This window comes from Balaenoptera ricei, chromosome X (assembly GCF_028023285.1).
Source record: "Balaenoptera ricei isolate mBalRic1 chromosome X, mBalRic1.hap2, whole genome shotgun sequence".
Lineage (NCBI taxonomy): Eukaryota > Metazoa > Chordata > Mammalia > Artiodactyla > Balaenopteridae > Balaenoptera > Balaenoptera ricei.
This window is the reverse complement of record NC_082660.1, coordinates 10,360,631-10,372,633: the sequence shown is the minus strand read 5'-3', so window position 1 is coordinate 10,372,633 and position 12,003 is coordinate 10,360,631. Positions and strand designations below refer to the sequence as shown.

Here is a 12,003-nt window from a genome sequence, read left to right as displayed (position 1 = left end):
AGCATGCTCTTCCAGAAAAGGCACATTTTGGCAATAGATAAAATATGCCCTCGATCCTTGGGCTCTATTCTTCAAACATTCCCACTATGCAAAATTTAGATTTTTGATTTTTGTTTTCTACTTTCATCTCCAGATTTTAATTTCCCCCACTTATGCAAGATGCTTCGCTAGAAATTGTATCACGTGAGAAGTTTGGTTTACATCCCAGACCAGTTCATTGCAGTGATTTTGCGATGTCTACCCACTTCATGCTGGGCCTCAGCTCTCTTTCCAAAAATAGCTTTGTCTGGAACAGGAAGCAGCAAACTTTTTCTGAAATGGGCCACATAGTAAATATTTTCTGTTTTGCAGGCCATGTAGTCTCTGTCAGAGCTACCCAACTCTGCCATTGAACATGAAAGCCAGAAGCAAGCTGCAAATGAATGAGGGTGCCAATCAAACTTGATTTATGAACACTGAAATGTGAATTTCATATAATTTTTACATGCCAAGAAATAGTACTCTTCTTTTGATTTCTTTTCCAGTCCTTTACAAATACAAATACCAGCCTTAGCATTCAGGCTGTAGAAAAACTGGTAGCTGGCCATATCTGGCCCTCAGGCCAGAGTTTGCTGACTCTGGTATGTAGAGAGATATTATCAGAGTTAATGAATTAATCATTATAGAAGATTTTTCTCTTTTTGGAATGAAAAATTTACGGATGAAAAAGCAGAAGTATGTAGATATGTATTAAATTAGCAAAGATGTCCTTATAGTGGTCAGGTTTACAAATCATGCCAGATCTTCAAAGAGGAGGCTGATTTTACTTTTGCTAAGGGAACTTGTTGTGCATTTCATTCATTCAAGAAACTCAGTCAACCGGGATGTACCTTGTGGTTCTTACAACTAAAGGTCCAGGTAGTAGGTTAAAATTACCATGGAGTCCTTTGCACTGTTTGACATACACACATCAGCATGTATGAAAAATGAACCATGTGATGGCAGAATCTTTAAATGTGATTGGTGGCAATCAGCCGAGATAATCAAACCAGAAGTGACTCAACCAAATCCAGATCTCTGCCACCTTCAGATAATCATGGACAAAATTCATATGTCCAAGTTTTCCAATGTCCTCATTCATCACATTGAGATATACACTTTTAGTCTCAGATACAGCTGACTGTAGTGCCACGCTGGCATTATGTTATAAAACAAACAAGTATAACTTTAAAGATGTAAAGACTGGACTAGACAGTTTGCATATTCTTAGGAAAAGCATCTCTTTAGCCAATGGGAAACATGGAGAGTGGCAATCCCATTTTCCAGAGTTCAAATTTTTAGGCACCGAATTACTATATATATATATAAGTTTGCCTTTTTACAAACCTCAAAAGGAAGAAGAAAGGAAAGAAAGAAGGAAGGAAGGGAGGAAAAGTATGAATCATTTTTCTAGAACTAGATAGAAAACTATTCTCATGATTTTGTGTTGTCCTGTTTGCATATCAGAGTTTTGCTGGACTACACCAATTTTATGCCACTGTATCCTCTACAGTGTAATATGTTGATGGATAATGAAAAATCAGGAGTATCCACTTGGACGGTCTGGCAAAACTCAGTTTAGAGTAAATATAAGCTCTCTGGAGATATCTACCATGAGGAGTGTTCTTTTTAAAGCTCATTGTTTGTTTTAATCCAATGGAAAAAAAAGATAAAAACTGAGGAATAAGATCTATAAAGAGAAAGCACAAATATTAAGACTGGCAAATGGAAAAAGGCAGTCAGGGGATGAACTGAAGGCCAAGTTCAACTTTCAGATTGTCCTGGCAAAACTGTCATTAAAGTGAAGGATTAAGGCCCACCTGAGCACCATATCTTAGTTAAACTCAGTAAGTCTTAATGAAAAATCTACTAGTATATGTCCTTATAGTGTTTTCAAATACAGTTTTCTGTTTATATGACTATAGATACACACATCTGAAAAATATAGAAAAGTACAAAGAAGAATATACAATTAATAACTGAATCCACCACCTATTACTAACGCCTTCTGTTTTTAAGGAGAAGGGCTATTATTTTCACTATTGCAACAAAAATTTCAAACTTTTTGAACTATAACAGTCAAATAAAATTAATAACCCAACATCTAACTATAGAACTATGGAAACTCTAATCTAGAAAAGTCATGACATGACCAAGACCACCCAGATTCTCATATGTCCAATCAGGATAAGAAATTAGTATTCTCTAACTTATAGCCTAGTTCTTAAAGGGCAAAATCTTTCAGGCAGTAATCCCAAGCAAGAACCAAAATTTGTCCTCAGCCCTGGAAGACCTGTGATTTACAAAATACCAGCTTCTTTGTAAGATGAGACCTTGATGCCAAAAAGAATTAGTGTTCCTTAAGTTTTGTAGCTCTCTAATTAAAGAGGAGTTTTAGACTTACCCCCCAGAGGTTTTAATATTGTTACTTTAATTTATAGCTGTTCTTTAATTTTAATAGTCAAATGAAAGTTTTAATTATAGTCAACCAGGTCTTCGTATGGAAAGATAGCACTGCTGGCTCACCTTCAAGAGACCACGTGTTTTCAGTTATTTTCTGGGGGTGGAGGTAACCACACTGAATATTTACCCACCCTGATTCAGACAGTGTACATTTGCCCAAGATCTCTCTAGACAAAGCTAGGACTGAGACCACATCTACAGAAATACACAGAATTAAGCTGCCATGTCAAATCAAGAGCCTTGATTTTAGCTGCTTCATACACCAAGCAGCCTGCCATAAGCTGTTACAAACAGAACACTTCATTATGTTAACAGATGGTCTGTGTACTAACAAGATATGAGGAGTATTGAAATATTAAAAACAAATCTAGGGCTTCCCTGGTGGCGTAGTGGTTAAGAATCTGCCTGCCAAGGCAGGGGACAAGGGTTCGAGCCCGGGAAGGTCCCACATGCCGTGGAGAAACTAAGCCCGTGCGCCACAACTACTGCGCCTGTGCTCTAGAGCCCACGAGCCACAACTACTGAGCCCACATGCCACATCTACTGAAGCCCCCGCACTCTGGAGCCCGTGCTCAGCAACAAGAGAAGCCACCGCAACGAGAAGCCCGCGCACTGCAACGAAGAGTAGCCCCTGCTCGCCGCAACTAGAGAAAGCCCGCGCGCAGCAACAAAGACCCAACACAACCAAAAATAAAAAATAAATAAAAATAAATTTTAAAAAAAATCTAGGTTGAATACTTGGTACCCAATTAAAAGATGTTATCTTTTGTTGTTTTTGTTCACTTTCTTTCAATAAACTTTATATTGTTTGTCACAACTAAGAAACTAACAAGGCCACGTTACTGTTAACTAAACGCAAGACTTCATTCCAATTTCACCTGTTTTTCCATTCAATGTCCTCTTTCTGTTTGAGAATTCAATCCAGGATTCCACACTGCGTTTAATCATCATGTATTCTTAGTCTCCTCTGGGCTGACAGTTTCTGCATCTTTCCATATTTTTTCATGAACTTGACATTTTCCAGTAGTGTCAGCCAGGAATTTTATACAATGTCCGTTCATTTGGGTTTGCGTGATGTTTTTCTCATTAGACTGGGGTTATGTTATGCATTTTGGGAAAGTGCCAAAGTTCCCTTCTCTTCATAACATGTCGGAAGGTACCTGATATCTACATGACATCACTGGCGATGTTACCCTTCATCACTTGGTTAAGGTGCTGTCTGCCAGGTTTCTCCACTATAATATTGCTGTTTTTCCCTTCCCTGTCCATACTCTATTCTTTGGAAGGAGTCACTAAATCTAGCCCAGTGTGGGTGGGAGCTGGGGAGGGATTAATCTTGCCCTCTTGGATGGAGAGTATCTAGATACATCACTTGGAATTATTCTGTAAGGAAGATGTGTCTCTTCTCCCCTACGATGTAATCTCTTCATGCCCAAAGCATGGTGACCAGGCAAATTTTCATTCAGAGAAAACTTCTTTTGAAACTCAACAGTTCATTAGAGAGCCATTATAACGAAAGTCAATTATTGCCAGACACTGAATGCTCTGTTTTCAGGAAAATTTCACCTCACCATCTAGGAGAAATGAGACATTTCACTGTCTAACAGTGAACTTGAGGTAGAATAAGAAACAAAAGAGTAGGGCAAAAAGGAGGGAAGAGGGTGGAAAGGAGAAGAAAAAGGGTCAGGTCAGCTGAAGTGCCCACCCACTGGGGTAATGAGTTATTCCCTGCCACATCTGCCCACTCAGGGGGAGGGAATTCCTCCCAGGTCACTAGCTGTTCAGGTCAACTTACCTAGAGACAGGTTTTTGCCTGGTTATTAGTCCACTAATCAATAGCCATCATGCCTTATGCATTTGAGGCAAATGTATGCACCTCTGACTTGTAACAAAAACGGTTTTACTTGGGCATCAGTCTAACACTATGGATAAACTCTACCTGAAATGATTAAGTGGTTTAAATAATTATAATCAACTACACGTATTACCATGGATGCACAATTTTAGCTTTGTTCACCAAGCCCTTTCATTGATTGGGAAAATGTTTTCTGATATATGACAGGTCAACATCTTGGTTCTCTTGTCTAGATTCCTTTTTTTTCCTCTTTCTCATTTTGTTGGTTTTGCTGTTCTCCCTTTCTTATGTATTTTTCCAGGGGATTTTACAGATTTCTTAATAGATTTTTCGCCAGAGCTTTACTATCCTGGGGAATCTCTCTGCAAATCCTGTTTTCTTTTACCCCTTTGTACCCCCATGGAAGACACGGGTCACTTGCCTTTAGAACTCTTCTGACTTTTGGCACCTGCAGAGTTACACACACACCCCCAGCCTCCAGCCCCTCCCCCATGTGGGAAGTGGCTCTAGACTTCTCTTTTAAACTAGTAGGTGCCGTGGTCAGAGGAAAGCCTGTCATCTGGTGAGGGAAAGACTAGTGACTTGGTTGCATCCCACCTGGTGAACCATCTGGCTGAAAAGGAAACAAATCAGTCTCTGGGAGGATGCCTGGTTTTGTCCCTTTAAAGCATCCCTACGTGGCCCACGTTAGAGGATCCAAGGAGCCACAACACCCAACGTTTATGGTCAGCAATGTGATAATTATGAAGACTTTGATTCTATTAGATCAGAATACATCTCCATCCTCCCAACATGGAAAGTGGCAAAGAAGTTGATTGACTATTCACAGTCAGGGCAAAGTAAGTAGAGAGAGAAACAAACAAGGAGATAGAGCAAGGTAGAGGATGCAGAGATAAGCTGCTGCCAATGGATGACATTCGCAATTGAAAACAATGTTTTAATTAATGAACAAGTTGCGGATCTAGATGCCAAAGTACGGGAAGTGCAGACCACACGATGAGCTGCACCATTCAGTAAGCAAATCCAGACTCTGAGAAAATTTACAAGTCAAATACCCAGGTACTTCAACCAAAAAAAATTGCAAGGAAAGGGAAACGCCGGAGGGGGGACCTGCAGATGAAAGACACAAGTTTTAAAAAATGACTCAGACTCAATTTGCGTTAAGTTAGAGTATAGAACCTAGGGGTGCACACCCAAATGATAAAACCATAAGAAAATGAAAGCAAATTATTAGTATGAATGTAGAGAAGGGGTTCATTTGGGGGTGTTGAGACTGGAATGGAGCCCAGGTAGGTTCCTGGGGTAGGTGGCCAAGTTCTATTTCTTGACCTGAGTTTCCATTAGGAGAGTTGGATGTTTGCCTCATAATAACGCATTAAACTATATGTTGGTGGGTTTTTGTAGTTTCCTTTTTTCAATTTTACAATAAAAGGTTAAAATGTCTCTAATTGGGCTTCCCTGGTGGTGCAGTGGTTGGGAGTCTGCCTGCTAATGCAGGGGACACGGGTTCGAGCCCTGGTCTGGGAGGATCCCACATGCTGCGGAGCGGCTGGGCCCGTGAGCCACAACTACTGAGCCTGCGCATCTGGAGCCTGTGCTCCGCAACAGGAGAGGCTGCGATAGTGAGAGGCCCGCGCACCGCGATGAAGAGTGGCCCCCGCTTGCCACAACTAGAGAAGGCCCTGGCACAGAGACGAGGACCCAACACAGTCATAAATAAGTAGATAAATAAATAAAAATTAAAAAAAAAAAAAGTATAAAGAATAAAATAAAATTAGAAAAATAAAAGATTTATAAAAAAAAAAAAAAATGTCTCTAATTAGTTACCAGTAATTATAACTTGGGAGATTGCACATTTAAAGATCCCTATTTCTGCCTTCTCTTGAATAACTGGAAGACTTGGCAGCACTGGATCCGTGTTTCCTTATGGTAATTGGCTGGAGCTGAGAAGGGGCTGCTTCCTCTCTCGACAGAGCTTGACCTCTCCAGTCATTTATGTGACCTGTGCTGGGCACCTGTAAACATATGAATTTGTGACCCCTGGGGTGAGTAAAACTAGCTCTTTCCTACACATTTCACTGGCAAGATTCCTATACGTTGTGCATAAATTCAATAGAAAACCATTCAACTCACATTTCTCAAGCACGTACTCCACAGAGCTCCATGCTAGGATCTCTTCTGTCCCTCTCCAGCCCAGGAGCCTCCAATCTGGGGGAGGAAATCGAGATTTAGGTAATTACCCTACTCCAGAGAGGTGTAGACTCTAAGTCTTCATAGAAAGTACCAGCAGAATGCAGTGGGGATTGCAGGAAGGCAGAATCAATCTGAGCGAGGATCTAGGGAGACTTCTTGGAGGATGTGAAAGGACTTGGGCCTTGGAAGATCACTGGGATGAGGCTGGGGCATGTAGGGAAGAAAGAGTCTGATGGAAGGGAAAATCTGAACCCAGGGACATGGCTGGAGGTTGTAGAGCAATGTTTGGATTAGATTCCCAGTGCTGGTGAGTGATGGATGTGACTGGTGAGTCACAAGATACAGCTGACTTGTCAAGTTACTTGAACGATAATGATGCCATTGACCAAGTGGGGAGGACAAGTTTTGTAGACAGGATAACTTTAAGCAATGATCATGTGGCGATGTCTAGCCAGATGGAGCAAGAGAGAGAGTCAGATGGAATCCAAAGGAATCCTAGAGTCATCAGGTTAAAGAAACTTACTAGGTAAAGCCATGGGGAAAGGAAGAGCATAGACAAGGAAGAATGCAGATGAGGAAGAGTGTAAGGTCAAGGTTGGCTCCTTGCACAAACCAATAATTAAGGGATAGTAGAAGAAGTATAGCCAGAGAAAAAAATGAGTGAAGAGAAGCAGGAGAATTTAGGACCGGGGAAGACACTGGAATGACCACCCAAATAGTGACAGGTGGATGAGAGATGAAATTTTCCAGGATGAGGGAGGACAGATCTTGTCTACCTGGCCATTTAGATTAAAAAAAAGGGAAAGGCTATTTGGACATCCATGAGAAGTAGCCATTTATTTTTCCTACTAAGCAATGTCATTTATTCTCATGCCGATTTTCTTTAAATTTAAAAGTAACTGTGTTGACAGGTTTGTTGCATCTTTACATTTCCTAAGTTGATATTTTTGATTCATTTCAATGAATCATCTTCTACATTCTATGTCAATAGAGGTGTAAAGCCCTCAAGAAGAGTTGAGAAGAGATGACCAGTAGCCATCATTTTCTTTTTTCTTTTTTTAATTGAAGTATAGTTGACTTACAATGTTGTATATGCCATCATTTTATAATATTTCCACCATAAAGATGGTACCTGTAACATAATCAACCTCGAGAGCATAGATTGTAGTAAAATGTAGTAAAATAATTAGGCAGTGATGAGTTACGAGTATCTATGACCTTTACTTTTAATATCATTTATTTTGTTGTAAGTTTATATCATTTAATTTTTAATAGTGGCTGTGTTTAGCAAGCAGCTCTCAAGTTTCTAAAAAATTTGTAACATCTGGAATGGCTCACAAAAAACTGGTAACAGTAGCTACCTCTGGAACATGGGCTGGAGGTTAGGAGAACTTTTTCATTCACTCTATTCTATACTGTGTGATTTATTTTAAATAAACAGATGTGTATTACTCTATACTAATTTTTAAAGTTTAAGAATACCATATTAAATACCAGTTGTGTAAAGAGAGGAGAGTTAAAAATATATATTTGCTTTCACGTATACATTGGAGGCTAAACAAGAAACTAGTAAAGAGAGCAAGGGGAATCTGTTGAAGGGGAATATACTTCTCATATTGTTTTAATATTTGAACCAGATAAATGTGTTCTGTGTTCAAACAATTTTAATAATTAAAAATACTTTTAGCAGTGGGGGAGGGATGGATTGGGAGTTTGGGATTAGCAGATGCAAACTATTACATAGAGAATGGATAAACAACAAGGACGAACTGTATAGCACAGGGAACTGTATTCAATATCCTGTGATAAACCATAATGGAAAAGAATAAGAAACAGAATGTATACATATGTATAACTGACTCACTTTGCTGTACAGCGGAAATTAACACAACATTGTAAATCAACTATACTTCAATAAAATAAATTTTAAAAATAAAAATGACAAATAAAAATACTTTTAAAAGGTCAACTTCGATCCCCCATGTCCCCAAAATGGGAGAAAATTTGTACTATTTATGATTACATACTGGAGACTCTGCCTCTCTTGAGGATATGCTCCCACTGAAATCAGAGACTTTGTCCCGGTTTCCATGACAAACATGTGGCCAGGGCATCTTGAAAAAGAACCTGGGAGTGAGTCACCATCCAGGTAGGCAGCTGCATCAGCACCGGCCTCAAGACTCAGACAGGTAGGGCGCCACGGTTATAAGCAAACAGCAGTATTCAGGTGAAGACATTGTTTTCCAGGTAGAAAGTGGAAGAGGGCCAGACATTCTTGAAGCTCTATCCATCCATTATTCCTCTCATACTAGTGTTGGAAATGTGTGCTTGACTAATCAACAGGTGATGTTTGTTCGAGGCTTGCTGAAAGGCAGGCGCCTGACCCAATTCAAAGCCAAAATTCTGAAGCCACTTCCTGGTTCTCAAAGAGCAGAAACCTTCTTCCTGCGGTGCAGAAGCAGAAGTGACAGTGCTGAAGGCCGCGCCCAGTGATTCCAGCGGTGCACAGTTTTATCACACCAACGTCTGTTGTCCATCAGGAACCCGAAAAGCATCTGCCTCTCCCGTCCTTCTACAAGCCTTTGCTGGAGCCACTAATGACGAGCAATTTCTCTGCCAATCATGGGAACTCCATGAGATTTGCGGTTGATCAAAATTAATGTTAAAGATCTAGTTTGAATTGAATGGGAATGCGATTTACACATATGCCTCTGTATTCTTTTGAAAAAGCACAGCCGTGACATGTGAGAGTGTTGATTGCAAACAAGCCCTAAGATGACTCTTAAAGATGAAATGACAGCACAGGCCTGCATCAGCCATAACTTTTTTTTTTTTTTTAAGATTATTTTACGGGGCTTCCCTGGGGGCACAGTGGTTGAGAATCTGCCTGCCAATGCAGGGGACACGGGTTCGAGCCCTGGTCTGGGAAGATCCCACATGCCGCGGAGCAACTGGGCCCGTGAGCCACAATTACTGAGCCTGCGCGTCTGGAGCCTGTGCTCCGCAACAAGAGAGGCCGCGATGGTGAGGGGCCCGCGCACCGCGATGAAGAGGGGCCCCCGCTTGCCGCAACTAGAGAGAGCCCTCGCACAGAAACGAAGACCCAACACAGCCAAAAATAAATAAATAAATAAATAAATAAAAAATAAAAATAAAGGAATTGCTTTAAAAACATAAAAAAGATTATTTTACTTTTTAAAATTAATTAATTTATTTATTTTTGGCCACTCCTGCGGCATGTGGGGCCTTAGTTCCCCGACCAGGGATCAAATCCACGTCCTCTGCATTGGAATCGCGGAGTCCCAGCCACTGGACCGCCAGGGAAGTCCAGCTGTATCTTTTTTTCTTTTTTTTTTTTAATTTTTATTTTAAGGAGTTCCCTGATGGTCTAGTGGTTAGGATTCGGTGCTCTCACTGCAGAGGCCCGGGTTCAATCCCTGGTTGGGGAACTGAGATTCCACAAGCCGCGCAGTGCAGCCCCCAAAAAATTTTCTAAAATATCATATTGGAGTATAGTTGATTTACATGCATCAGCCGTATGTTGACAGGGCCTTTGAAAAGATTCCCTATAACATGGCATCTCTACAATGTTGAGTCTCGTCAAGCAGAACAAGCCCACAGGCCTACATAAATAAGTTGCTTTTATCTTCCATATTGTTGGCATATAAATTTCGAAGTGGCATTCATTGGTTTAGACGTCTAAGGTGGAACACGTAAAAATCATGTTCACGTTAGAAGGAATGACAGAGTTAGAAATTCGCCTTTTTGCTGACATCATAGATAGCATTGATTCAGGCAAGCATCACCCATAAATGCTGAAACCACGTGGTAAAAGTTTGATGAGATACAGGAGACCTGAGTCTCAAAGTATCTCCCCACAGGTTATTAATGACAAAGGGAAAACGCTAGTTTCACAGTAGAGAAAGCTGGTGGCAACCCTGGAAACAAGCGGTCCTCCTCACCATCAGCGATGGCACAACTGGACATCACGTGCCTCTTCTGTGAAAAACCGAGAAGGACACGACATCCCTCACCGGGCCCTCCTACCAAAATGATCTGATTCTACCCGTGAAAAAACAGGAGGCAAACCCAACTGAGAGAAAGTTGCCAAACCAGCTGGTCTGTATTCTTCTGAAATGTGACAGACAAAGAACAGCTGAAGGATGGTTTCAGATTAAAGAGGCACGAGAACTAAACGCGTCTCGTGAGCCTGTATTGGATCCCGGTGAGGAGGAAGAAAAAGGCTGTCAAAGACATTAATGGAGCAACTGGCAAAATTCAAATCCGGACTTTAGCTTCGATGATAAGAGCAGTACACTGGATGGTCCATTTCCTGAATTCAATCTTGGCACTGTGGTTCTGTAGGAGAACGTCCTTATTATAAAAGCCACCATCTATTGAACACCTTTAACGTACGAGGTGCACGTATTTCTTTCAACCCTCAGGAGAAGCCCACACGTTGGGACCATTCCCCTTCTCCACTTTGCAGAGGAGAAAAGCGAGGCTCAGAGCAGTTATGAAGCATATGCGAGGCTGCACAGCTAATAGGGAGCTGACCAGGAACAAGAGACAAGTTCAGTGGTGATGGCGTGGAAAAGTGTATCTTGTGTCTATCAGCACCTGGGAGCCTGGACAAAGGAATGGAAAACAGAGGCTCTTGGAGGAGGTCAGGACTGGGGTGTACAGGGCGACTTGGGAAGGGCCTGGGGAGGTGAGGGTTTTAAATCAATGCCAAGTGATTGACTAGGAGTGGGAGCTAGAGTGAGAAAAGACAGGAGGCTGGGGGATGGATGTCTTGATAAATGTGCCTCTGACTCACACTGAGAAAACATCTTACGTCACAGACTGGTTAAACACACATACACACTCTCACATAAATAACTGAAACAAAGTTTGATTAAACAGTAACCTACCTTTACCACGCAGGAGAGCCTGGTCCTTCCCGTGCTGTTTCTCTTGAGTGATTTGTTTTGGCTTGTTCATTTTTTTTTTTTCTTTGCTTTGTTTTTCATGCTGGCAAGGATCAACTAAACTGATTTCCTGAAATTGGAAGGGGACGGGGCGGCCTGTGGTTTGAAAACCAGGCTCTAGGGTGTGGCCCAAGCTTGTGGGGGCGCTGGGTTGGGGGAGTCAAGGTTAGAATGGCAGTCAGCTCTCTAGTTTGGAGACCTCCCTTTCGGCCTTCTTTCCGCAGCTAAGCCTAAGCCCCTCACAGCTCTGTTTGCCTGGTCCCGTGATCCAAAGCCTTAACCACGCCTGCACCCTAATGAAGCCCTAATTGGAAACACCTGTAGTACCAAGCATGGCAGCAGGGGCCCAAGTCACAACTGGCCTTGGTCAAGCCAAATATCTGAGAAATTCTAAACATACATAGACATCAACATACATAGGCGTCAGCTTCCAGGAGAAGAGGAAAGAAAATACATCATAGCTGTTTCAAGGGGATACGCTCAAAAGTGTTGCCTTCCTTGGGG

The 12,003-nt window shown here is 41.5% G+C and overlaps 1 long non-coding RNA gene across 4 annotated transcripts in view; it reads right to left on the bottom strand.

The window, feature by feature from the left end:
- LOC132357746 (uncharacterized) overlaps nucleotides 1-12,003 on the bottom strand; it is a 67,754-nt gene that overhangs the window by 52,806 nt on the left and 2,945 nt on the right. For 3 of the 4 annotated variants that reach the window (XR_009500295.1, XR_009500298.1, XR_009500297.1), the window contains exon 2: nucleotides 6,470-6,544. This is a non-coding gene — a long non-coding RNA (uncharacterized LOC132357746). Of the gene's footprint in view, nucleotides 1-6,469; nucleotides 6,545-11,442; nucleotides 11,565-12,003 lie in introns of those variants that run through there. The other variant, XR_009500296.1, reaches the window with a different exon arrangement.